Here is a 25,796-nt window from a genome sequence, read left to right as displayed (position 1 = left end):
GCTGCCAGGATCACCGATGAGAGCTGAAGAGCAAAGCAACCGACCCTATGGTACCGCACGTGTGTTGGATCAGCCTTTGATCAGTTCGCAGTCACCGGCTGAGGCAGAGCAGACCGGGGTCAGTAAGACGGGGCTGCACGCACCTCAATATAAGATTGGCGCCTAAATACTAGAGACTGAGATCAAACCTGCCTGTAGTTAGTCATTGTTGCTGAGTGGCAGGCTACCAAGAATTGCTGTTTGTTTATCACAAAGACTTATCAGTTAAAGTTTTGGTTCACTCCAGAGAACAGAGAGGACTTTACCATAATCTCCAGTTACCCCAGCGTGTTTATCGGGAGTGATATATATTAGGCACGTGCCACATTACCACTTTTGGGGACAAGTGAGGGGGAAATCACTGTATAGGCCGGTAAGATTGTATGCTGCTGTGTCGTACCGCGGGCTAGCCTGTATCTCACACACACACGATTGTTCCTGTTCTTCAGGGTAAAAACAGGTATGGCAAGACAGAGTTAGCTCTGCTCGTAGTAGGTAAATTGCGCAAGTGTTTTCTGGCTACCATCGTAGGGCGCCGTGCTGTGCGACACAGGGGTCTCAGCCTCCGGGTTGAGTGTATGTAATCTGATTTTATGTTCACTGCATTTGGGAGTGTGTCTGATATCCCGTAACAGTAAAGCAAAGTCTGTTCTACAAGAGCTGGTGTCAGAGTCGTTTTCCTTGATCGTGACTTCGCTGTATCCTGGGGAGCCCACCCCAATACACTGCTTACAACTTGGCAGGATACAGCGACCGTTATGAACAGGAACGCGGTGGGAGACCTTCCCCCGGCGCCAATAATACCGGATCAGGACCCAGTTCAGGGTGCGCCTGTGCAAAGCCAGCTTGCCCCCAACGCCATGTCTGCCCCAGTAGGATACATCTTCATGGGGTCGCTGTTGCATCATCTGCCAATATCTGACAGTAAAAATAGGACATTGCAGGACTGGACTTAAAGGGTGCGAAGTTCGTTTAAAATGTGTAACCTGACCCCCAAGCTGCGGGCAGAGGTTGCGTTGTGGACTCTAGAGGGTGACGTCAGACGGACAGTGATGGTGAGGCCCGAATCTGAGAGAGACACCCTAGAGAAAATATTCTCCTTGCTGGAGATAGCCCAGGGGGGGCATGCTAAAGTAGTGCAGTTGAGGAGCCACTTCTTCAACCGACCACAGCAAGAGGGCGAGACTCTGATGCAGTATTCCGATGCCCTACAGGAAACGCCCAATGAGATACAGCGGTGAGACCCAGAGGCCATGGGAGCCTTCCGGGAGCTGGACCGGCTACTTAGAGATCAGTTCATTGTGGGGCTCTCCAACAAGTTCCTACAGGATAAGATGCAAGAGATGACCCGGATGGCAGCCAACATGATATTCTACAGTGTCTACCAAGCTGCCGTGTAGAGGGAGGAAGAGCACGTATCTGTGGCAGCGAGAGTGTTGACTGGCACTCATGCTACAAAGGACCAGTCAGGGTCTGAAGAATCCGAGTCCCTAAAGGATGTGGTACAGGCCCTGCAGACAGAATTTAGAGGACTTCGGCTAGAAGTGTCCTAGATGAAGGCGGAAACATCCTGGTCTCCGGAAATGACCCCTGCATCCCGTGCCATGAAACCCAGGAAGACCCAGGCTGACGGCCGCCAATAACAGAGAGATTGAAGTCCAAGGGATAGTCTGGATGCGGGTCCGACTGTTGGGACAAGACGTCGGCAAGAAGGGAGTTGTTCTGGTGGACCATCCGTCCCGGAAAGGATTGAACGTGACCCTAGGTATGAATGTACTAAGAGACCTAGACCATCAACTCTATGCCAAGAAAGGGCCAAAGTATTGGCAGCGGGCCACCACACACCAGCCGACCCAGAAGGTTTTACAACAGATAGTGAGAAGCTGTAGTTTGCAAAAGAGTAACATGTCTGGTCGGTCCATCGGAGACTTTGAGGTGCCACGGAAGACCCCGCTGAAGATCCCACCTCAACAAGAACGAATACTGATTCTGCCGGTGGGGGCGGGACGACGACTGATTGGACTGGGGGTCCTGATCGAGCCCACTTATCAAGAGGAAACGCATGCTCCCCCACTGGTAGCCCGGGCCCTTGTCATTGTGAAGAATGGATGTGTGCCTGTACGCTGCCTAAATGTTGAAGACTGTGAGTTAATCGTCCCCCAAAAAACCAGCCCCAGCAAGGTGGAAGCTGTCCTGAAGTGGCCCCAGCCGAGTACACTACGAGAAGTGCGGGCGTTCGTGGGACTGGCCGGCTACTACAGGAGGTTTATACCCAGATTTTCTCATTTGGTGGGCCCGTTAAATGAGTTATTGAGGGCCACTGCGGGAGGCCCAAAGAATCGTCCCATCGTCTGGGGACAGCGGCAACAATAGGCCTTTGAGGCAGTGAAGGAGGCGCTGACCAGTGCCCCGAATCTGGCTTATGCGCAGTTCGACACCCCATTCCTGCTGTACACTGACGGAAGTCTACATGGTCTGGGGCCATGTTATCCCAAGTCTAGGATGGACGCGAGAGAGCCATTGCCTATGGCAGCCAGTCTCTGAATGAGTCAGAGCACAACCATGACAACTATAGCTCCTTTAAATTGAAACTACTGGCGCTGGTGTGAGCCATGACGGAAAGGTTTGCGGAGTACCTGACAGGTGCAGAGGTGACCGTGATGACGGACAACAACCCGTTAGCACATCTGGAGAATGCCAAGCTCGGTGCGATTGAACAGAGGTGGTTGGCTAGCCTTTCTAAGTTCCAATATCGCATCAAGTCCCGGTCAGGTAGGGAGAACGGCAACGCCGATGCACTCTCCCAAGTCCCTGTAAGGGCGCCGACTCAGAAAGCCAGTGAGGAGCTAGAGTATACTGAAACTCCTGACCTTGGTCAATTACCCATGTTCCAGGACGTGGCACATTCAAGTGGGGTGGCGTCCGGGATGTCCATGGTGTTGGGAAAGACGTTTGCTGGTTGGGAGAGAGTCCAGAATGGCTGCCCGGACCTGTGGAAAGTGAGAGAATGGGTCCGGACCAAGACCTGGCCTCGACCGGAAGAGCAGGCCGTCTGACTCCAGAAGGCCAAAAGTTGTTGAGGCAGTGGGATAAGCTGACTGCTACCCAGGGCCTCCTGTGTCAGACCATATACTTACAGTCAGAGCTGCAGGACCAGCAACAGACTGTCATACCCATGTCATTGGTACCGGAGGCCGCGCGGGAAGCCCATGAGAGTGACGCCCATTTTTGAAGCGACAAAACATTCAAGTGACTCCAACGGCTGGTATACTGTCCAGATCAGGCAGATATGGTGCCTGAGGCCTGTCTTAAGTGTCGGGCCTGCGGGCTTAACAAGAGTACTGATCAGCGGGCTCCTGTCCAGGCCATCCGGACTTCAGCGCCACTAGAGCTTCTTATGATCGATTATGTGCAGATTGGATACTCTACCTCGGGACACTCGTACTGTCTAGTCATGACAGACCATTTCACAAAGTATGCAGTGGCTGTACCCACCAGAGACCAGACAGCAGAGTCGGCCGCTGAAGATGTCTGCAAACACTTTATACTGGTGTTTGGGTGTGCATGGAGAATACATTCAGACCAGGAGGTATGCTTCCAGGGTACTCTAATGAACGAACTGTACCAGCTGCATGAGATCGAACACTCATGCACCACTCTGTATCACCCTCAAGGAAACGGGGCGTGCGAACGCTTCAACCACACTTTGCTCCAGATGCTGCGGACTCTGGAGGATAGCCAAAAGGCTCGGTGGTCAGAAAACCTACCTGAACTGATGTGGGCCTATAATAACAACAGTGTACACAGTACCACCGGATAATCCCCACATATGCTCATGTTTGGGAGAGCCGGACGGGAGATAGTAGACCTCCACATGCCTGACCCGATGGAATCACCACTGAGAAGTACCACCACATGGGTGCAAGAGCACCCCCGCCGGCTGAGAGCAGTCCACAAGGTTGTGGGAGAGCGCCTGAGACAAGTGGAACACCCTAATTCGAATTTATACCACTGAGGAAGAAACGGCTTTTTCGTTTCGAAATGCGTCTGGTGAAAGTTCTGATAGCGATATCTTTCAAGCCTACCTGTATAAAGGAAACAACAACAGAAGGATCTATTAATATCTGGATTTACATGAGTGATCGCCATGAGGTAGTTTTGGCGTTTTCCAGCTACCACTCTACATGTGCATGTGCCGGTGCCAGTGTTCTAACAAAAATCCTTACTCGTAAAAAATACCTTACCCTTCGTGACTTCTGGATGTGTGCACCTCAACTTCCGGGGGTGTGCGCCTCAGCGCAAGCGCACTACCACGGCATGGGTAAGGTAAAATTACAGGGAGTGCTGACTCACAGACACCGCGCGTGCGTCCTCAGGGGTAAGGAGATCTGACTGTCTTTTCGCCATACCCTCACACTGCGCACGAGCGGATTATGAAATCTCCTTAGGGTTAGGATTATTCCCCCAAATATGTTGCACAACCCCCCCCCCCCCCGGATGGCTGGGAGGAAAAGGAGATTTCACAATCCGCACGTGCTCAGTGTGAGGGTAAGGAGAAAAGACGGTCAGATCTCCTTACCCCTGAGGGTGCACGCTCGATGTCCGTGAGTCAGCGCTCCCTGTAATTTTTACCTTACCCGTGCCGTGGTAGTGCACACCGGCACCGACGACAAGTGAGTCAACACCGCTATCTGAAGCACAGCAAGTCCCAGCAAAGAAGTAAGGTCAGTAACATCAACAAGTAACATCTAGTGGGAAACCGGACTTCAAATCATATACAGGTAAGAGGCAGCGTTGTCTGCCTATGTAAGTGACACTCGCATGAGAAATATGGATCTAAAAACCTGATTGATTTGCTTCCCTGCAGGACAGGGTGAACTAAACCCATCACAGGGTTAATGGTTTCAAGCTTAAATCTATGAGATTGAATGTTTAACCTCTTGCCGCCACACTAACGCCGATAGGCGTCAGGATGGCGGCGCTCTCAGGTCTCAGCGACGCCTATTGGCGTCATCTCGTGAGACCCGAGATTTCGCGTGAACGCGCGCGCGCATGTTAAACTACAGCCTGCCAGCGCTGATCATTCGCTGGCAGGCTGTAGATGTTTTAAAAATCGCATCAGAAAGGTATATTAGATGCTGTTTTGTTAACAGCGTCTAATATACCTGCTACCTGCTCCTCTGGTGGTCCCTTTTGCTTGGATCGACCACCAGAGAACACAGGTAGCTCAGTAATATGTAGCACCAAGCACCACTACACTACACCCCCCCTGTCACTTATTAACCCCTTATTAACCCCTGATCATCCCATATAGACTCCCTGATCACCCCCCTATCATTGATAACCCCCCTGTAAGGTTCCATTCGGACGTCCGTATGTGTTTTGCGGATCCACGGATCCGCAAAACACGGACACCGGCAATGTGCTTTCGCATTTTGCGGATCCGCACATTGCCAGAACTATATAGAAAATGCCTTTTCTTGTCCGCAATTGCGGACAAGAATAGGACATGTTCTATATTTTTGCGGAACGGAAGTGCGGACCCGGAAGTGCAGATCCGCAATTCCGGATCCGAGCGCGACAAAGTCTGTCCCCATAGAAATGAATGGGTCCGCAATTCCGTTCCACAAAATGCGGAACAGAATTGCGGACGTGTGAATGGGGCCTAAGGGTCCATTATCACCGCCAGTTAGTCGCTGATTAGCGTCATCGCTGTCGCTAATCAGCACTAGTACTATATAGTATCTGTAAGGCCTCTTTCACACTTGCGTTGTTGGGATCCGGCATGCACTTCCGTTGCCGGAGGTGCCCGCCGGATCCGGAAAAACGCAAGTGTACTGAAAGCATTTGAAGACGGAACCGTCTTCCAAATGCTTTCAGTGTTACTATGGCAGCCAGGACGCTATTAAAGTCCTGGTTGCCATAGTAGGAGCGGGGAGCGGGGGAGCGGTATACTTACAGTACGTGCGGCTCCCCGGGCGCTCCAGAATGACGTCAGAGCGCCCCATGCGCATGGATGACGTGATCCATGCGATCACGTGATCCATGCGCTTGGGGCGCCCTGACATCACTCTGGAGCGCCCGGGGAGCCGCACGGACGGTAAGTATACTGCTCCCCCGCTCCCCACTACACTTTACCATGGCTGCCAGGACTTTAGCGTCCCGGCAGCCATGGTAACCATTCAGAAAAAGCTAAATGTCGGCTCCGGCAATGCGCCGAAACGACGTTTAGCTTAAGGCCGGATCCAGATCAATGCCTTCCAATGGGCATTAATTCCGGATCCGGCCTTGCGGCAAGTGTTCCGGATTTTTGGCCGGAGCAAAAAGCGCAGCATGCTGCGGTATTTTCTCCGGCCAAAAAACGTTCCGTTCCGGAACTGAAGACATCCTGATGCATCCTGAACGGATTTCTCTCCATTCAGAATGCATTAGGATAATCCTGATCAGGATTCTTCCGGCATAGAGCCCCGACGACAGAACTCTATGCCGGAAGACAATAACGCAGGTGTGAAAGAGCCCTAAGTCATCAAGACTGATCGCAATCAGATCTATATCAGTACATTAGGGTCACCTTAGGCTCTACAAAAAATGCAGTGTTCGCCCGATCATGCCTGATCTTGTGCGCACACTTGCTTGTTCGCCCCACCGCAGTGACAGAAATATTTTTCTGATCACTGCAAAAACACCGTAAAATCGCTGCGGCGCTATAAAGATCACTTTTGAGGGGCATGGCGAGTTCATAGAAGATTTTTTTTTTTTTGGCACAAGTTAGCGGAAATATTTTTTCTTTTTTTTTTTTCTTACAAAGTCTCATATTCCACTAACTTGTGACAAAAAATAAAATCTTACATGAACTCGCCATGCCCCTCACGGAATCCAAATGCGTAAAAATGCCTTGTGAAATCCTAAAGGTACTCATTGGAATTTGGGCCCCTTTGCACATCTTGGCTGCAAAAAAGTGTCACACATGTGGTATCGCCGTACTCAGGAGAAGTTGGGGAATGTGTTTTGAGGTGTATTTTTACATATACCCATGCTGGGTGAGAGAAATATCTCAGTAAATTGACAACTTTGTATAAAAAAAATTGAAAAAGTTGTCATTTACAGAGATATTTCTCACACACAGTATGGGTATATGTAAAAATACACCCCAAAACACATTGCCCTACTTCTTCTGAGTACGGCGATACCACATGTGGGACACTTCTTTGCAGCCTAGGTGTGCAAAAGGGGCCCAAATTCCAATGATTACCTTTTAGGAGGGCATTTTTAGACATTTGGATTCCAGACTTCTTCTCACGCTTTAGGGCCCCTAAAATGCCAGGGCAGTATAAATACCCCACAAGTGACCCCATTTTGGAAAGAAGACACCCCAAGGTATTCCGTGAGGGGCATGGCGAGTTCATAGAAGATTTATTTTTTTGGCACAAGTTAGCGGAAATAGATTTTTATTTTTTTTGTTTTTTCTTACAAAGTCTTATATTCCACTAACTTGTGACAAAAAATAAAATCTTACATGAACTCACCATACCCCTCACAGAATACCTTGGGGTGTCTTCTTTCCAAAATGGGGTCACTTGTGGGGTATTTATACTTCCCTGGCATTTTAGGGGCCCTAAAGCGTGAGAAGTAGTTTGGAAACCAAATACGTAAAAAAGCCCTGTGAAATCCTAAAGGTACTCATTGGAATTTGGGCCCCTTTGTGCACCTAGGCTGCAAAAAAGTGTCACACATGTGGTATCCCAGTACTCAGAAGAAGTAGGGCAATGTGTTTTGGAGTGTATTTTTACATATACCTGTAACGGATCTCCCAGCACCCCGATCGGGTACCTCCGTTGATAGATGCTCCCAGTGCCTCCCGAGGACTCCAAGCACTCCACTCGACACTGAAACCACCACAGGAAACAGGAACAGCTCTTACAAGAGCTAGGAGTAATAGCCAGGTGAGTATACACGTATAGCAATCCCCACACACATGAGACGAGGCTCTATGTTGAATGTAAAACAGGAACTCTTTATTGAGGGCTACCTGCCCGTATTTATGCAGGTCCCCATCTGGTGGACACTCCCCTAGGGGACCAGATGAAAGACTGTGACACAGGACAGATATGCAGCAATTCAGGATACACAGACACAATACATCCCCACAATGCATCATGGTTTCCTCCTCTCTGCCCTGGAGACACCCGAGGAGCAATTAAATTATCTCTCAGGACAAAGGGAAATCGCCAATACACATGTGGGGACAACAGGACAGAAATCACCATTTAAACATACAATGTCACAACCCTTACAGTAAACACAGACATTTAACATATCCCCAGATAGCTCAAGTCTGAGTGCATATTATTAGGTGAATGGCACTCAGACTACATGAATACAATAAATGGAGTTTAAGTTTAGCATGAGCTGATGAGAGGGCCCATAATCCTGGGGCAAGAGGCTGGCAACCAGGCCCCTCCAAAACCCAGTGGCGAGGTTAGTTTCGCCACAATACCCATACTGTGTGTGAGAAATATCTCTGTAAATGACAACTTTAAAAAAAAAATTATACAAAGTTGTCAATTTACAGAGATATTTCTCTCACCCAGCATGTGTATATGTAAAAAATACACCCCAAAACACATTGCCCTACTTCTCCTGAGTACGGCGATACCACATGTGTGACACTTTTTTGCAGCCAAGGTGCGTAAAGGGGCCGAAGTTCCAACGAGTACCTTTAGGCTTTACAGGGTTGCTCACAATTTAGCCCCGCCCAAAATGCCAGAACAGTAAACACACCCCACAAATGGAAAATGCAAATGTGATCGCACACTACATCCAGCACTCTGCCCTCCATGCTGGATGAGACATTGGTTTATATTTTGGCCAAAGCATAGTAAGCCACTCACCGCGTCAAGGCTGTCTCATGAGTGGTCCCTAACTCTTGTTCCTACCTGTTCATGGGCCATGACAGCCACATAAAATCCAGGGAATGCAGGTCAGCATGCAAGCCAAGTACACTTTGCTTGTAACCCCGTCCGGTGCCATTACAGCTTTCATCGGATCCAGGGATGCAAGTACCAACATGCATGCTGAACCTACCATATACTTCTCCTGGAGCCAGATGGCTAATGGTAGGTTCTATACAAGCAGACTCAGTTTTATACTGACTTTAAAACCAGCCTCAAGGACAGATTAACTGGTCAGGTGTGCAATGACTCCAAGGAGATCGCCACGCCTCCAATATATACTACAAAGAAAAAAATAAGGGATTGGGTCAGCACAACCTGCTGCAGGTGCAGATCACTATGGCGAAATACATATACAAACGGAAAATGCAAATGTGATCGCACACTACATCCAGCACTCTGCCCTCCATGCTGGATGAGACATTGGTTTATATTTTGGCCAAAGCATAGTAAGCCACTCACCGCGTCAAGGCTGTCTCATGAGTGGTCCCTAACTCTTGTTCCTACCTGTTCATGGGCCATGACAGCCACATAAAATCCAGGGAATGCAGGTCAGCATGCAAGCCAAGTACACTTTGCTTGTAACCCCGTCCGGTGCCATTACAGCTTTCATCGGATCCAGGGATGCAAGTACCAACATGCATGCTGAACCTACCATATACTTCTCCTGGAGCCAGATGGCTAATGGTAGGTTCTATACAAGCAGACTCAGTTTTATACTGACTTTAAAACCAGCCTCAAGGACAGATTAACTGGTCAGGTGTGCAATGACTCCAAGGAGATCGCCACGCCTCCAATATATACTACAAAGAAAAAAATAAGGGATTGGGTCAGCACAACCTGCTGCAGGTGCAGATCACTATGGCGAAATACATATACAAACGGAAAATGCAAATGTGATCGCACACTACATCCAGCACTCTGCCCTCCATGCTGGATGAGACATTGGTTTATATTTTGGCCAAAGCATAGTAAGCCACTCACCGCGTCAAGGCTGTCTCATGAGTGGTCCCTAACTCTTGTTCCTACCTGTTCATGGGCCATGACAGCCACATAAAATCCAGGGAATGCAGGTCAGCATGCAAGCCAAGTACACTTTGCTTGTAACCCCGTCCGGTGCCATTACAGCTTTCATCGGATCCAGGGATGCAAGTACCAACATGCATGCTGAACCTACCATATACTTCTCCTGGAGCCAGATGGCTAATGGTAGGTTCTATACAAGCAGACTCAGTTTTATACTGACTTTAAAACCAGCCTCAAGGACAGATTAACTGGTCAGGTGTGCAATGACTCCAAGGAGATCGCCACGCCTCCAATATATACTACAAAGAAAAAAATAAGGGATTGGGTCAGCACAACCTGCTGCAGGTGCAGATCACTATGGCGCAATACATATACAAACGGAAAATGCAAATGTGATCGCACACTACATCCAGCACTCTGCCCTCCATGCTGGATGAGACATTGGTTTATATTTTGGCCAAAGCATAGTAAGCCACTCACCGCGTCAAGGCTGTCTCATGAGTGGTCCCTAACTCTTGTTCCTACCTGTTCATGGGCCATGACAGCCACATAAAATCCAGGGAATGCAGGTCAGCATGCAAGCCAAGTACACTTTGCTTGTAACCCCGTCCGGTGCCATTACAGCTTTCATCGGATCCAGGGATGCAAGTACCAACATGCATGCTGAACCTACCATATACTTCTCCTGGAGCCAGATGGCTAATGGTAGGTTCTATACAAGCAGACTCAGTTTTATACTGACTTTAAAACCAGCCTCAAGGACAGATTAACTGGTCAGGTGTGCAATGACTCCAAGGAGATCGCCACGCCTCCAATATATACTACAAAGAAAAAAATAAGGGATTGGGTCAGCACAACCTGCTGCAGGTGCAGATCACTATGGCGAAATACATATACAAACGGAAAATGCAAATGTGATCGCACACTACATCCAGCACTCTGCCCTCCATGCTGGATGAGACATTGGTTTATATTTTGGCCAAAGCATAGTAAGCCACTCACCGCGTCAAGGCTGTCTCATGAGTGGTCCCTAACTCTTGTTCCTACCTGTTCATGGGCCATGACAGCCACATAAAATCCAGGGAATGCAGGTCAGCATGCAAGCCAAGTACACTTTGCTTGTAACCCCGTCCGGTGCCATTACAGCTTTCATCGGATCCAGGGATGCAAGTACCAACATGCATGCTGAACCTACCATATACTTCTCCTGGAGCCAGATGGCTAATGGTAGGTTCTATACAAGCAGACTCAGTTTTATACTGACTTTAAAACCAGCCTCAAGGACAGATTAACTGGTCAGGTGTGCAATGACTCCAAGGAGATCGCCACGCCTCCAATATATACTACAAAGAAAAAAATAAGGGATTGGGTCAGCACAACCTGCTGCAGGTGCAGATCACTATGGCGAAATACATATACAAACGGAAAATGCAAATGTGATCGCACACTACATCCAGCACTCTGCCCTCCATGCTGGATGAGACATTGGTTTATATTTTGGCCAAAGCATAGTAAGCCACTCACCGCGTCAAGGCTGTCTCATGAGTGGTCCCTAACTCTTGTTCCTACCTGTTCATGGGCCATGACAGCCACATAAAATCCAGGGAATGCAGGTCAGCATGCAAGCCAAGTACACTTTGCTTGTAACCCCGTCCGGTGCCATTACAGCTTTCATCGGATCCAGGGATGCAAGTACCAACATGCATGCTGAACCTACCATATACTTCTCCTGGAGCCAGATGGCTAATGGTAGGTTCTATACAAGCAGACTCAGTTTTATACTGACTTTAAAACCAGCCTCAAGGACAGATTAACTGGTCAGGTGTGCAATGACTCCAAGGAGATCGCCACGCCTCCAATATATACTACAAAGAAAAAAACACCCCACAAATGACCCCATTTCGGAAAGTAGACACCCCAAGGTATTCACTGAGGGGTATAGTGAGTCCGTGGGAGATTTTATTATTTTTTGCCAGAAGTTAGCAGAAATGGAAACTTTATTATTATTTTTTTTCCTCAAAAAGTGTCATTTTCCGCTAACTTGTGAAAAAAAATTAAATCATACATGAACTCACCATGCCCCTCCGCGAATAATTTGGGGTGACTTCTTTCTAAAATTGGGTCATTTGGGGGGTATTTATACTATCCTGGCATTCTAGCACCTCAAGAAACAGGACAGGTGCTCAGAAAGTCAGAGCTGCTTCAAAATGCGGAAATTCACATTTTTGTACCATAGTTTGTAAACGCTATAACTTTTGCGCAAACCAATAAATATACACTTATTGGATTTTTTTTATCAAATACATGTAGCACAATAAATTCTGACACAAACTTGTATAGAAATGTAATTATATTTGAACAATTTTACTCGAAAAAGTTAAAAATACACTTTTTTTTGAGAAAATTGCGGTCTATTTTGATTAATATCAGAAAAATGAAAAATGTCAGCAGCAATCAAATACCACCAAAAGAAAGCTGTATTTGTGAGAAGAAAAGGAGGTAAAATTCATTTGGGTGCCAAGTTGCATGACCGAGCAATAAACCGTTAAAGTTGTGAAGTGCCGATTTGTAAAAAAGGGCCTGGTCACTAGCGGGGTATAAACCTGTAGTCCTTAAGTGGTTAAGATCGCTACGGACATTATTATTGATTCCTATTACCAGTGCGAAAGTTCCGCACGTATAGGAATAGAGGGACTGGGATCATGTCTATTTAGGCTATTATTTTATTGATAGTACTTGATATGTATTGTTATTAAATTGTGTGCATTTATTTTTTGGTACATAGCTGGCCATTTGTTTGCCTTTTCTAATTGATAAGCTAAGTGGTTTAGCGGACCGGGCTATACCGCGGTGAGCGCTTGTGTTTTTCTTGTGTGTGAATATTTTGGATAATAGAGAGATCTGAGTGCAAAGAGATTTTTTTACAGCTTATATTCGTTTCAACAGTAACTGTATAATAGAGGGATCTGAGTGCAAAAAGATTTTTACAGCTTCAATTAATTTCAATGGTATCTTTATAATAGAGAAACATAGAATGTGTCGGCAGATAAGAACCATTTGGCCCATCTAGTCTGCCGATCCGAGTACAAAGAGATTTTTGTTCAGCTTCCATTCATTTCAATTGTAACTGTATAATAGAGGGAGCTGAGTGCAAAGAGATTTTTGTACAGCTTCCATTCATTTCAATGGTAACTGTATCAATTCCTATGTGCTCAGCTCCCCTTAGTGATGGCTGCAGGCAGACTGTTTTAATATGTACTATATGTAATATATTTGTGGGTGCTTCAACTTACCATAAGACACCTTAGAAAACACAGTAGATCCCCTATACCACTGACTATTCACACTGTTATTGCTTGGCATAGCTATGGGGGTACTGATAAGTAGGTGCCACCATTTGAGCTAGTCCGCTATGTACATGGTATTAATATATGGTAGAGTCTTATATAATTTACATTGGAAACAATAAAATAGCATTCCTTTCGAGAGGACAGGAATCTACCAGCAGGTATTCAGAATTAAGAAGAACTCTGCAATGAGTTCTGCTCTTGGACCCACTTTCTCTGCAATGATCCTTAGCTACAATTAGCTAAGGATCTTTAAGCTTCTGGGACCTAATTCAAAGCCGGTAACGGGACCCCTACCTACCATGTGTCATTTACAATACTCACATCTTATGTGGCTTTTAAGTCCTCTTGGGAAACAAGGTACAAGTGTCATTGCCTCTTCTGCATACAAGGGCCTGTTCACACCATGTTTGGCCCTCCGCTGGGATTCCCGTTGAGAGTCTACATAAGAATATTCAAAAACATTCGCCACAATGGGTTCATTTCCATTAAAGGGGTGGTCCCACGAAAAATATTCTACAGTTTTCAAACCAGCACCTACATCTGAATACTTTTGTAATTGCATGTAATTAAAAATTTTGCATAGCCACTGAGTTATTCAATAAAATGTATCCTTATAGCGCCACCTGCTGTTTGTTTTTTTCTTATTTCTTTGTCCTGCTCACTGAGGTGGTCGCACATGCTCAGTTTCATCCTTCAACTGCCTCCTGAGCTGTGATAGGGAGAGCTAAGACACGCCCCTTTAGCTTCAGCAAAAAAGACACTCCCCCTGAGCTGTTAGCTTCATATAAATCTAGCAGAGCAATGAATTAGGAGATCTCTGGACCCATGTGAGGTGCAGGGCTGGTTCTAGGTTTGTTAGAAAGAGATTGTCGTGTACTATATGATGATGGATTTTGATTTTTCACATTAGTCAAGGAATAACCCCTTTATTGAAGCTAACAGAGTCCAAAGATTTAAACTTTGCACTCCACCTTATTTGCCAGACAGAAATGCGCCATCAACAATGTATCTCTGAAGATCAACTGCCAGTCCACACTAGGAGTTGTACTTTTCCTGCTGCGACTTGGCCAGCACGTGCACATTCTGTTTCTCGCCTTAGAAGGAGGCTTCAAAGGTATTCTGAGGGGTCTAGCAATTTGCAATAGGGTCCAGCAAATTCTAGATATGCCCCTGTCTCTAAGAGATGCCATGCTGTTGTTAGGAGGGAGGACTAGGGTGACCAAACATCCGGTTTTAGGCCGGAGAGTCCGGTTTTAGACTCCTGGTCCTCCGTTCGGCACAAGGCCAGGATGGACGGCCAGAAGTCCTCCTATTTAGGATCTAAAAACCTGATTGATTTGCTTCCCTGCAGGACAGGGTGAACTAAACCCATCACAGGGTTAATGGTTTCAAGCTTAAATCTATGAGTTTGAATGTTTAAGATTGCTACGGACATTTTTATTGATTACTATTACTAGTGCGAGAGTTCCGCACGTATAGGAATAGAGGCACTGGGATCATGTTTATTTAGGTGTAGTGTGAATATGAACATTTATTCTGCCAGATTCTTCTCCTTAAGTGTGCAGAAGGCAGAGCTTCACTATGCCGTGCCCTCTGTTTTCAGCATTGCGCTACTTCCACAGGCCTTCCTCTCTGCTCTGAATGGCAGCTGTAGTGGTCTCCTGATCGAATGCCACAGCTGTCAGGGGACAGGCAGAGGGGGCAGGCTGTGAAGCAGCTGCATCCTGGACACAAGGAGCAGAACCTAGCAGAATAAAACTTAATATTCACCCAAATCCTGATTTAAAAAAATCCCCAAAAGGGTATGTTTTCCCCATCCCCTGTCAGGGTGGTCAAAACTGCCGACAGATGATCGATACAGATTGAGTGAGGATTTGTTCAGGACAAAACTGATGGGATGTAAGTTCAATACAATTTTTTTATGAAATTGCATTCAGTGTGTGCATTTTTTCCATCTGAATTGGATTTAGATCTGTGACTTGCCGCATTTTGATGTACTATTACGTCATGGTGATTGGGCGGGCACCGGAGAGGTGCGCGCCCAATCACTGAAGGGGCCCGGCAGTCCCTAATAGCAGGGCCCCTGCTGTATCCGCCTGCATCGCTGTAAAAGCTGATGCCGGAGGATTAACCCCTTCTATGCTGCAGTCAGCGCTGACCGCTACATATAAGGGGTTTGCTGCGGGTGAGGGATCCCATCGGGTCCCCACGCTGCTGTGACGGGGACCCGATGGGTGACAAGGCAGCCCGATGCCATGCACAGGCTGCCCAATGCCTTGCACGGCATCGCCACCTGCCTTCTACGGGGGTCGAGGAGATCCAGCCCTAGGCCCGGTCTACTAGGTAACAATTCAGATGTATTGTAATGCATTGCAGAGGGAATCAGACCCTCAAAAGTTGAAGTCCCAGAGTGGGACAGAAAAAAAGTTAAAAAAAAGCAAAAAAAAATTTTTATAAAAATAAAAATAAAGTTTTAAGTAAAAAAAGAAAAAAACGCCACTTTCCCTTGATTTAAATGGATTTTTAATTTAAAAAAAATAGAAAAAAAAGGAAAAAACACATATATCACATGATTGACCCCGTCTGATAAACCCCATAAAAATAAATAAAAACTGTGTAAAAAAAGCAATTTTTGTCACCTTACATCACTAAAGGTGCAACACCAAGTGATCAAAGAGGCGTATGTCCCACAAAATGGTACCAATAAAACTGTCACCTCTTCCCGCAAAAAATTAGCCCCTACATAAGAAAATCGCAAAAAAAAAAAACTATAGCTCTCAGAACATGGAGACAATAAAACATAATTTTTTTGTTTCAAAAATGCTATTATTGTGTTCAAGTGAAATAAATAAAAAAAAGTATACATATTAGATATCACCACATCCGTAACAACCTGCTCTATAAAAATAGCACATTATCTACCCTGTCAGATGAATGTTGTAAAAAATAAAATCAATGCCAAAACAGCCATTTTTTGGTTACCTTGCCTCACAAAAAACATAATATAGAGCAATTAAAAATCATATGTACCCCAAAATAGTACTAATAAAACTGGCACCTTATCCCATAGTTTTCAAAATGTGGTCACTTTTTGGGAGTTTCTACTGTAAGGGTGCATCAGGGGGGCTTAAATAGGACATGGCATCTAAAAACCAGTCCAGCAAAATCTGCCTTCCAAAAACCATATGGCGTTCCTTTTCTTCTGCGCCCTGCCGTGTGCCCTTACATCAGTTTACAACCACATGTGGGGTGTTTCTGTAAACCATAAATCAGGGTAATAAATATTGACTTTTTTTTGGCTGTTAACCCTTTTTTGGCTGTTAAAATGAAAAATCTGCCAAAAAATTTAGAAATGTAATCTCCATTTTCCTTTAATTCTTGTGGAACACCTAAAGGGTTAATGTGACGAAAGCACCTTCATCACTGGGAGTTGGAGAGGCCTGCTTGTCAGCCTCTTGCCCTGTGACTATGGCCCCTGGGACACTATTTGGGCATATTGGATTTCAAAGGTTCTGTTTCTGCCCCTTGGACTTTTTACTGGAACTATTTGGGGCATGTGACCATGTGCGCGGTGGGGCAAAAATAAGACTTCCAGGAAATTCCTGAACCCCTGAACCAATCTGGGTGATTTCTGGATAGGTTGTTCACCCAGATCGAGGCTATCAGGGGATGTGACTTTTATGGGGATATGTGGTGTTTTGGGGTGTTTTCTGTGGTTGGGAAAAAATGTGTATTTTATGCCTGTGAGTAATTAAGTCCATTGTGTTTGTTAAATATATCACAGGCAGAGTCCATTGTGTTTGTTAAATATGTCCCAGGCAATGCCGTTGTGTTGTTAATTGCATCACAGACAATGCCTATTCTGTTATTGATTGCATCACAGGCAATGCCATTGTGTTTGTTGAATGTATAGTTTTTGTGTTTAAACTGCAAAACTGAAAATGATTGGCTGCTATGTTATGTCCTCAGTTCCTAACCAGGTCCACGGGGGTGGTACCCTTGTTGGAAAATGTGTATAAAAGGCAATGCTTGTGTGGTCAATAAAGGGAGTTCCTGTTTTGCCTTCAACATAGAGCCTCGTCTCATGTGTGTGGGGATTGCTATACGCTGTATACTCCCCTGGCTATAACCCCTAGCTCTTGTAAGAGCTGTTCCTGTTCCTTGTTCCTGTGGTGGTTATGGTGTCAAGCGGAGTGCTTGGAGCCCTCGGGAAGCACTAGGAGCATCCATCAACGGAGGTACCCAGTCGGGGTGCCAGGAGATCCGTTACAGTTAACAAAGTTTGTAAAATCAGTTTTTAGTAACTTGAGGGGTGTAGTTTCTACAATGAGGTCATTTATGGGGGGGGGGGTTCCACTATGTAAGCTTCACAAAGTGGGTTTTGGAAATTTTCTTAAAAATGTTAAGAATTGCTTTTAAAATTGTAAGCCTTCTAACGTCCTAAAAAATAAAATGGCATTTACAAAATGATGCCAACATAAAGTAGACATATGGGGAATGTTAACTAATAAATATTTCATGAGGTACCACTTTCTGTTTTAACAGCAGAGAAATAAAAATTTTGAAAATTGTGAAATTTTCTACATTTTTGGTAAATTTGGGATTTTTTTTCATAAATAAAGGTAAATTATATTGACTCAAATTTATGAAGTACCATTTGTCACGAGAAAACAATCTCAGAATGGCTTGGATATATAAAAGTGTTCCAATACTATTACCACATATAGTGACACATGTCAGATTTGTAAAAAAAAATTGCCTGGGCAGAAGGGCAAAAACTGGCCTGGGGTAGAAGGGGTTAAAGACAACCCGTCACCACAAAAAAAAACACTGGGCCAATACCTATTAGTTCCTGTTCAGTGACAGCTGACACGCTGATGTGTGGCATCAAAGGGGACAGGCAGAATTGTAGTCAGTGGACAAGCTGAGGTCGGGGGAGGCAGACTTTGTTCAATCTGGTAAACAGGCCAAAGGTCATGGCAGGCAGAATTGGCTCAATACAGTTAATGGGCAGGAGCCAGGCTCAGAAGATTAGTCGGTAAAAAAAGCTTTGCAGGGGCTAGCAAGAAAGGGGCTCAGACACCCTTCAATAGGGAAAGCAGCCTTAAATATCTAGGGATGGTTTGGCAAAGGCTAGAGACAGTTTTGGACATTCACCTGCTGACCCTTTAGGAGTCTGAGAGAGTGTGCACCCCAAGAGCAGAGAGCACAACAGTCAGGGGGCATAGAAGCCACTGAGGAACAGTGTTGGCGAGGCAAAGACAACAGCACTCCCGTGACCATGCAGGAGATGTAAGGCCATGGAAGCAGGGAAGCTGTAAGACAGGTGAGCACCATAGCACCTTAACTGGTGCTACAGTGGATAAACCATTTATCCCTCTTTAAAAACCCAATAGAACCAGCATCACATGCAATGAGCGAGTTTCCAGCTTAGTGAGGGGCAGTAAGTCTGGATTCACCATTGGGGGGTCTATTCATTTGTATACAATGTAAAGCAATCAGAGGGCTTGATGTGGTGAGAACCCAAACAAACTCAAACGTGTGATCTATGGAATTTACCAACTGTCAATACAAGAAGTGAAGGATCATGATAACCGTGTGACTGTGTCTCTTCAAATAATTGTTTAAATAATCCAACACTGTATAAATAAATCTCCTTGTGACTTGATGTTTTGTTCCAAGTCTGCGTATTGTTAAAGGTCATATAAAAGGATGAGCAAACCCGGACCGGAATGTTCGGGTTCATACCGAACATTACTATGTCCGGGTCCCCGAACACCGACATTGGTGTAAAAGTTCATGTTCGTGTTTGGTGTTCGGATTTTACAAAAAGCTTGTTAAAAGGCTGCAGCACAGCCAATCAACAACCTTTTAAGCTGTGGGCGCTTGGAAGCCATCACAGTCATGCCTAGTACTGGCATGGCTGTGATTGGCCGGGGCACCATGTGACCCTGCATGCATAAATTGACTTTGGAACCCCAAAAAAGGACTTTATGTCACCGACACAATGAACAATTGTATTTTTGTGTCTTTGGTGCAAAGAAGGCGTATTGCACTAATAAAAAATGCCTACAGGTCACCCACATGCTTAATAGATAGATTAAAAGCCTAACACTGTCCCTCACTGCAGCAGCGTCCTGTCTCTACACTAGTCCACGGCCAGCGTGGACAAGCTCACGTGCATTAAAGTGAACCAGGCCTGGATCCCACAGGACTTGGCCAGAGTAGAGAGGTATACCAGCCGCACCCGGCCATTATTATACTCCAGCGCAGTTTGTGCGTTTACTTTGCCATTTCCCATTGTTTAGGGGTCGCCACAAACAAACAAAAAAACAAAAACAAAAAAATGTTGGCTACCTCCTCCGCCTCTTCCACCTCCACATCCACCTCCTCCATTCGGACCGCCACCTCCTGGCTGAAGATTATTATTTCTTATTTTGACAGAGTAGAGAACTATATCGGCAGAACCCCAAAAAATGGCAAAACGTATTTTTCATTTTTATGTATTTTATGTTATTTTAAGTAATTTTCCTATCCACATTTATTTGCAGGGCAATTGTACTGCTCTTGCCCCCACGTTGGTTTCTTTTGCAGCCCTCTAGCCCTTTCTATGACTTTTTTACAGCCATTTTTCAGCCCCAACGTTCTGGTCCCCATTGACTTCAATGGGGTTTGGGGTCAAGTTCGGGATCCGAACCGAACTTTGAAACAAAGTTTGGCCAAATCCGTTGAACCCGAACATCCACCGGTCCGCTTATCCCTAGTCATATCAACTAAGAGTCAAAAATACATAACAAATAGGGGAAAGGGAAACCTGAGCAGTGCCTGAAGACCCAAAAGCGGAAAAAGTGCACATTTGATTCACGTTAGTCCCTAAAGCAGCTTATGATCCACCTAAGGTCTCCCTTCAATATGGTTTGCCAATACTGCCACCAACTTACCAGAGTTGATTCCTCCACCTACGGTATCTAACTGAATTTCCTAAAGACTGTAAGCTCATGTAGGCCAGACACTGATATCAGAAGTATACCTATGGTTACACTTTCTTTTTGAACAAAGCAGTAGTACCTGTAAGTAGTGATGGACGTACATCGGCCGGGACGTTTTGCGAACGCGCGTTCGCGATCAAATGTTCGTGAACCGCGCGTTCACGGCGGACCCCATTCACTTTAATGGCAGGCAAACCTGAAAAACCTTTAGGTCATATTTGCAGCCACCAAATACTTACTAGAAGTGTACAAATAGTCCCACAACATGGACAGTGACATACCAGAGGGGGATCAATGGCAAAAATTCCCACAAAAAAATATGCATTTTAATCAGGGGCCCTTTTTATGCGTCTTAAAGGGAAACTCTCAAAAATGTGCCGTGCTGGAGCCTAGAAAATTTATATTTTAGGCCACGGGAGAACGGGCCCCAAAATTTAGGCATTCACCTGACAGAACAGCAAAAAATTATTATATGAAAAATCATCATGGCGGTCTGGTCTGAAAGGAGAAGATGAGGAAAGAGAACGTCTACATCAAAGGTGACATCACTGGATGTAAGAGGTATGTGGTGCTATGCAGGAGAGGAGATGCCCCGGCTCCTCCCCCTGCCATTTGCAGGAGGAGGATTCAGATCTGGGTGAGGACGACGAAAGGGGGCAGCAGGCCACGGGCAGGTGGCAGATGGTGGGGGGGAACCACAAGCCTTGAGCAGGATCAGGGTAGGGAGGAGAGCGGAGGAGCTTCCTGGCTGTAGCTTGTTATATAAGAAGGCAGTGCAGCCAGGACAGACCCTCCCCTCTTCGTATGATGTGTAGACAGGCCTCAACTATAGAATGTCATCTGTACAGCATGTGTTGGGAGTGGCCTATTATATGTAGGAGGGGCTTTTAATAATGGGCGGGGCTAAAAATGGGCCATTTGACTGGATTTGCCCCCCAGGACTAAGGCTGCCAGCCCTCCCCTGCTGGTGTGGCTCTTGGCTTCCAGGCACAACAGCCACAGCACAGCATGGCAACGTCTCACCTGGCACGTCGAATAGGTTCTGGGGAGCTTGGAGGGGTGCAGCGGAAGAGGCAGTAGCAGTGGAAAAGGAGGAGTCAGCCGAGGAGGAGACGGAGGATGGAGTAGGAGGAGGAGAAGAAGAGGCAGGCCTGCATGCAATCCGTGGCGGTAACACCAGATCAACACGGGTGCAACAGGTTACATGCTTGATGGCCGTCAGAAGGTTCACCCAGTGGGCAGTAAAAGTTATGTACCTTCCCTGCCCATGTTTTCTAGACCACGTGTCTGTGGTCAGATGCATCTTGGCACCGACACTGTGTGCCAGAGATATATTCACTTGCCGCTGAATGTGGCCATATAGCTCTGGGATGCCCTTCTGGGAGAAATATTGCCTTCCAGGGACCTTCCATTGCGGTGTGCCAATGGCCACAAATTCTCTAAAGGCCTCCGAGTCCACCAGTTTATATAGCAGTAGTTGGCGGGCTAGCAGTTCCGAAAAGCCATCGGTCAGCCATTGGGCAAGAGGGTTATCCGGCGTCAATAACTTTTTACGGTCGAACATTGCCTTTTGCCATATGAACGCGACGACGGCATGGTGGAAGGTGGAGTGGAAGACAAATGGGAGGAGAGAGGAGAAGGAAAAGAGGCAGGAGGTGGAGCGCCGGGAGTGTGGCTTTGTGGGTTCTGACGGTGTTGCTCCCACTGGGCTCAGTGATGGGAGGCCAGGTGCCTTCTTAAGGCGGTCGTCCCTAGGTGAATGTTGGGCTTACCGCGACTTATGCGTTGACAGCACAGGCAGCAGATGGCAACATTATTGTCAGCAGCTGACACGTTAAAAAAAGCCCACACTGCGGAGCCATGTGCCGTCGTCCTGGGAGCACCAGATGTGACCGTGCATGGTGGACGGCTCGCAACAGATACATTTACAGTCTGCTTTTTGCCTCCTGTGCAATGCGAGTTCTGCCTGCTTCTCCTACTTATACCCCCTATCTGCTGCTCTGTCTCTCCCTCTAAACTCCCCTCCTCTTTCTCTCTTGTGGGCACCCACGTGACATCCATCGACACGTCATCATCGTCACCTTCACCACCACTGACATTAGAGATCTCAGAGTAGTCAGCAACAGCGGGGACCTCCGTCCTTGGGCTGACCTGGGTTTTGTCGTCAGACCGCTAGGCGGCAGCCGTTGCTACCTCCTCTTCCTGATCTGATGCCAAGAATGGCTGCGCATCGGTAAGGTCTGGGAATGGATGGGAAAATAATTCCCCTGACTCGAGTGGAGTGGCTATGGTGGTGGTGGTGTCTTTGGGGGTACACACAGCAGAGAGTGAGGAGGCTGCAGATACAGAGGATGAGGAGGGTGTAGAAGCAGAAGGCTGAGTGAGCGACTCAACCAACTCTGGTGCTTCCTTTGACGTAATCGCACGCACCTTCTCCAACTTCCCACTTAGGCTCCGGCCTGGTGCACCTGCCAGACCCCTACCACCCCTGTGGAATGGCCTGCCTCTTCCTCTGCCTGTCATTTTCAAAATGACCCTGTGCCAAAGTCCCTAGAGAAGAGCAGCATTTGTATAAGCAGGTATATCGCGGGCCTCAATCACTATTTAGTGGAAGCTGGTATATCGCACCCCTCAATCAGTATTTTGTGGAACCAGGTATATAGAACACCTGCATCAATATTTGGTGGAAGCAGGTATATCGCACCCCTCAATCAGTATTTTGTGGAAGCAGGTATATTGCACCCCTCAATCAGTATTTTGTGGAATCCGGTGTATCGCAGGCCTCAATCAATATTTGGTGTAAGCAGGTATATTGCACCCCTCAATCAGTATTTTGTGGAAACAGGCATATAGAACACCTGAATCAATATTTAGTGGAAGCAAATATATTGCACCCCTCAATCAGTATTTTGTGGAAGCTGGTGTATCGCAGGCTTCAATCAATATTTCGTGGAAGTAGCTATATCGCACCCTTCAATCAGTATTTTGTAGAAGCAGGTACATTGCACCCCTCAATCAGTATTTTGTGCAAGCAGGTATATCAAACCCTTTAATCAGAATTATGTGGAAGCAGGTATATCGCACCCCTCAATCAGAATTATGTGGAAGCAGGTATATCGCACCCCTCAATCAGTATTTTGTGCAAGCAGGTATATCAAACCCATTAATCAGAATTATGTGGAAGCAGGTATATCGCACCCCTCAATAAGTATTTTGTGCAAGCAGGTATATCAAACCCTTTAATCAGAATTATGTGGAAGCAGGAATATCGCACCCCTCAATCAGTATTTTGTGGAAGCAGGTATATTAAACCCCTTAATCAGTATTTTGTGGAAGCAGGTATGTCGCACCCCTCAGTCAGTATTTTGTGGAAACAGGTATATAGAACCCCTTAATCAATATTTTGTTGAAGCAGGTATATCGCACCAATCAATCTGTATTTTGTGGAAGCAGGTATATCAAACCCCTCAATCAGTATTTTGTGGGAGCAGGTATATCGCATCCCTCAATCCGTATTTTGTGGAAACAGGTATATAGAACACCTCAATCAGTATTTTGTGGAAGATGGTATATCGCACCCCTCAATCAGTATTTTGTGAAAGCCAGTGTGTCGCAGGCCTCAATCAATATTTGGTGGAAGTAGGTATAGCGCATACTTCAATCAGTTTTTTGTGGAAGCAGGTATATAGAATCCCTCAATCAGTATTTTGTAGACGCAGGTATATCGCACCCCTCAATCAGTATTTTGTGGAAACAGGTATATAGATCACCTGAATCAATATTTGGTGGCTGCAGGTATATCAATCAGTATTTTGTGGAAGCAGGTATATCAAACCCTTTAATCAGTATTTTGTGGAAGCAGGTATATCGCACCCCTCAATCTGTATTTTGTGGAAGCAGGTATATTAAACCCCTTAATCAGTATTTTGTGGAAGCAGGTATGTCGCACCCCTCAATCAGTATTTTGTGGAAACAGGTATATAGAACCCCTTAATCAATATTTTGTGGAAGCAGGTATATCGCACCCCTCAATCAGTATTTTGTGGAAGCAGGTGTATCGCAGGCCTCAATCAATATTTAGTGGAAGCAGGTATATTGCACCCCTCATTTAGTATTTTGTGGAAGCAGGTATATAGAACCCCTCAATCAGTATTTTGTGGAAGCATGTATATCAAACCCTTTAATCAGTATTTTGTAGAAGCAGGTATGTCGCACCCCTCAATCAGTATTTTGTGGAAACAGGTATATCAAACCCCCCAATCAGTATTTTGTGAAAACAGGTATATAGAACACCTGAATCAATATTTGGTGGAAGCAGGTATATCGCACCCCTCAATAAGTATTTTGTGGAAGCAGGTATATTGCAGGTTTCAATCAATATTTAGTGGAAGCAGGTATATCCCACCTTTCATTCAGTATTTTGTGGAAGCAGGTATATAGAACCCCTTATTCAGTATTTTGTTGAAGCAGGTATATCGCATCCCTCAATCCGTATTTTGTGGAAACAGGTATATAGAACACCTGAATCAATATTTTGTGGAAGCAGGTATATCGCACCCCTCAATCAGTATTTTGTGGAAGCAGGTATATCACACCCCTCAATTAGTATTTTGTTGAAGCAGGTATATCAAACCCCTTAATCAGTATTTTGTGGAAGCAGGTATATCGCAGCCCTCAATCAGTATTTTGTGGAAGCAGGTATTTCAAACCACTTAATTAGTATTTTGTGGAAGCAGGTATACCGCACCCCTCAATCAGTATTTTGTGGAAACAAGTATATAGAACCCCTTAATCAATATTTTGTGGAAGCAGGTATATCGCACCCCTCAATCAGTATTTTGTGGAAACAGGTATATAGAAGCCCTTAATCAATATTTTGTGGAAGCAGGTATATCGCACCCCTCAATCAGTATTTTGTGGAAGCAGGTGTATCGCAGGCCTCAATTAATATTTAGTGGAAGCAGGTATATTGCACCCCTCATTTAGCATTTTGTGGAAGCAGGTATATAGAACCCCTCAATCAGTATTTTGTGGAAGCAGGTATATCAAACCCCTTAATTAGTATTTTGTGGAAGCAGGTATACCGCACCCCTCAATCAGTATTTTGTGGAAACAGATATATAGAACCCCATAATCAATATTTGGTGGAAGAAGGTATATCGCACCCCTCAATTAGTATTCTGTGGAAGCAGGTATATCAAACCTCTTAATTAGTATACCGCACCCCTCAATCAGTATTTTGTGGAAACAAGTATATAGAACCCCTTAATCAATATTTTGTGGAAGCAGGTATATCGCACCCCTCAATCAGTATTTTGTGGAAACAGGTATATAGAACCCCTTAATCAATATTTTGTGGAAGCAGGTATATCGCACCACTCAATCAGTATTTTGTGGAAGCAGGTGTATCGCAGGCCTCAATTAATATTTAGTGGAAGCAG

This window comes from Bufo bufo, chromosome 3 (genome assembly GCF_905171765.1).
Source record: "Bufo bufo chromosome 3, aBufBuf1.1, whole genome shotgun sequence".
Classification (NCBI taxonomy): Eukaryota; Metazoa; Chordata; class Amphibia; order Anura; family Bufonidae; genus Bufo; species Bufo bufo.
The sequence above is the reverse complement of the archived record's forward strand: the minus strand, read 5'-3'. Positions refer to the sequence as shown.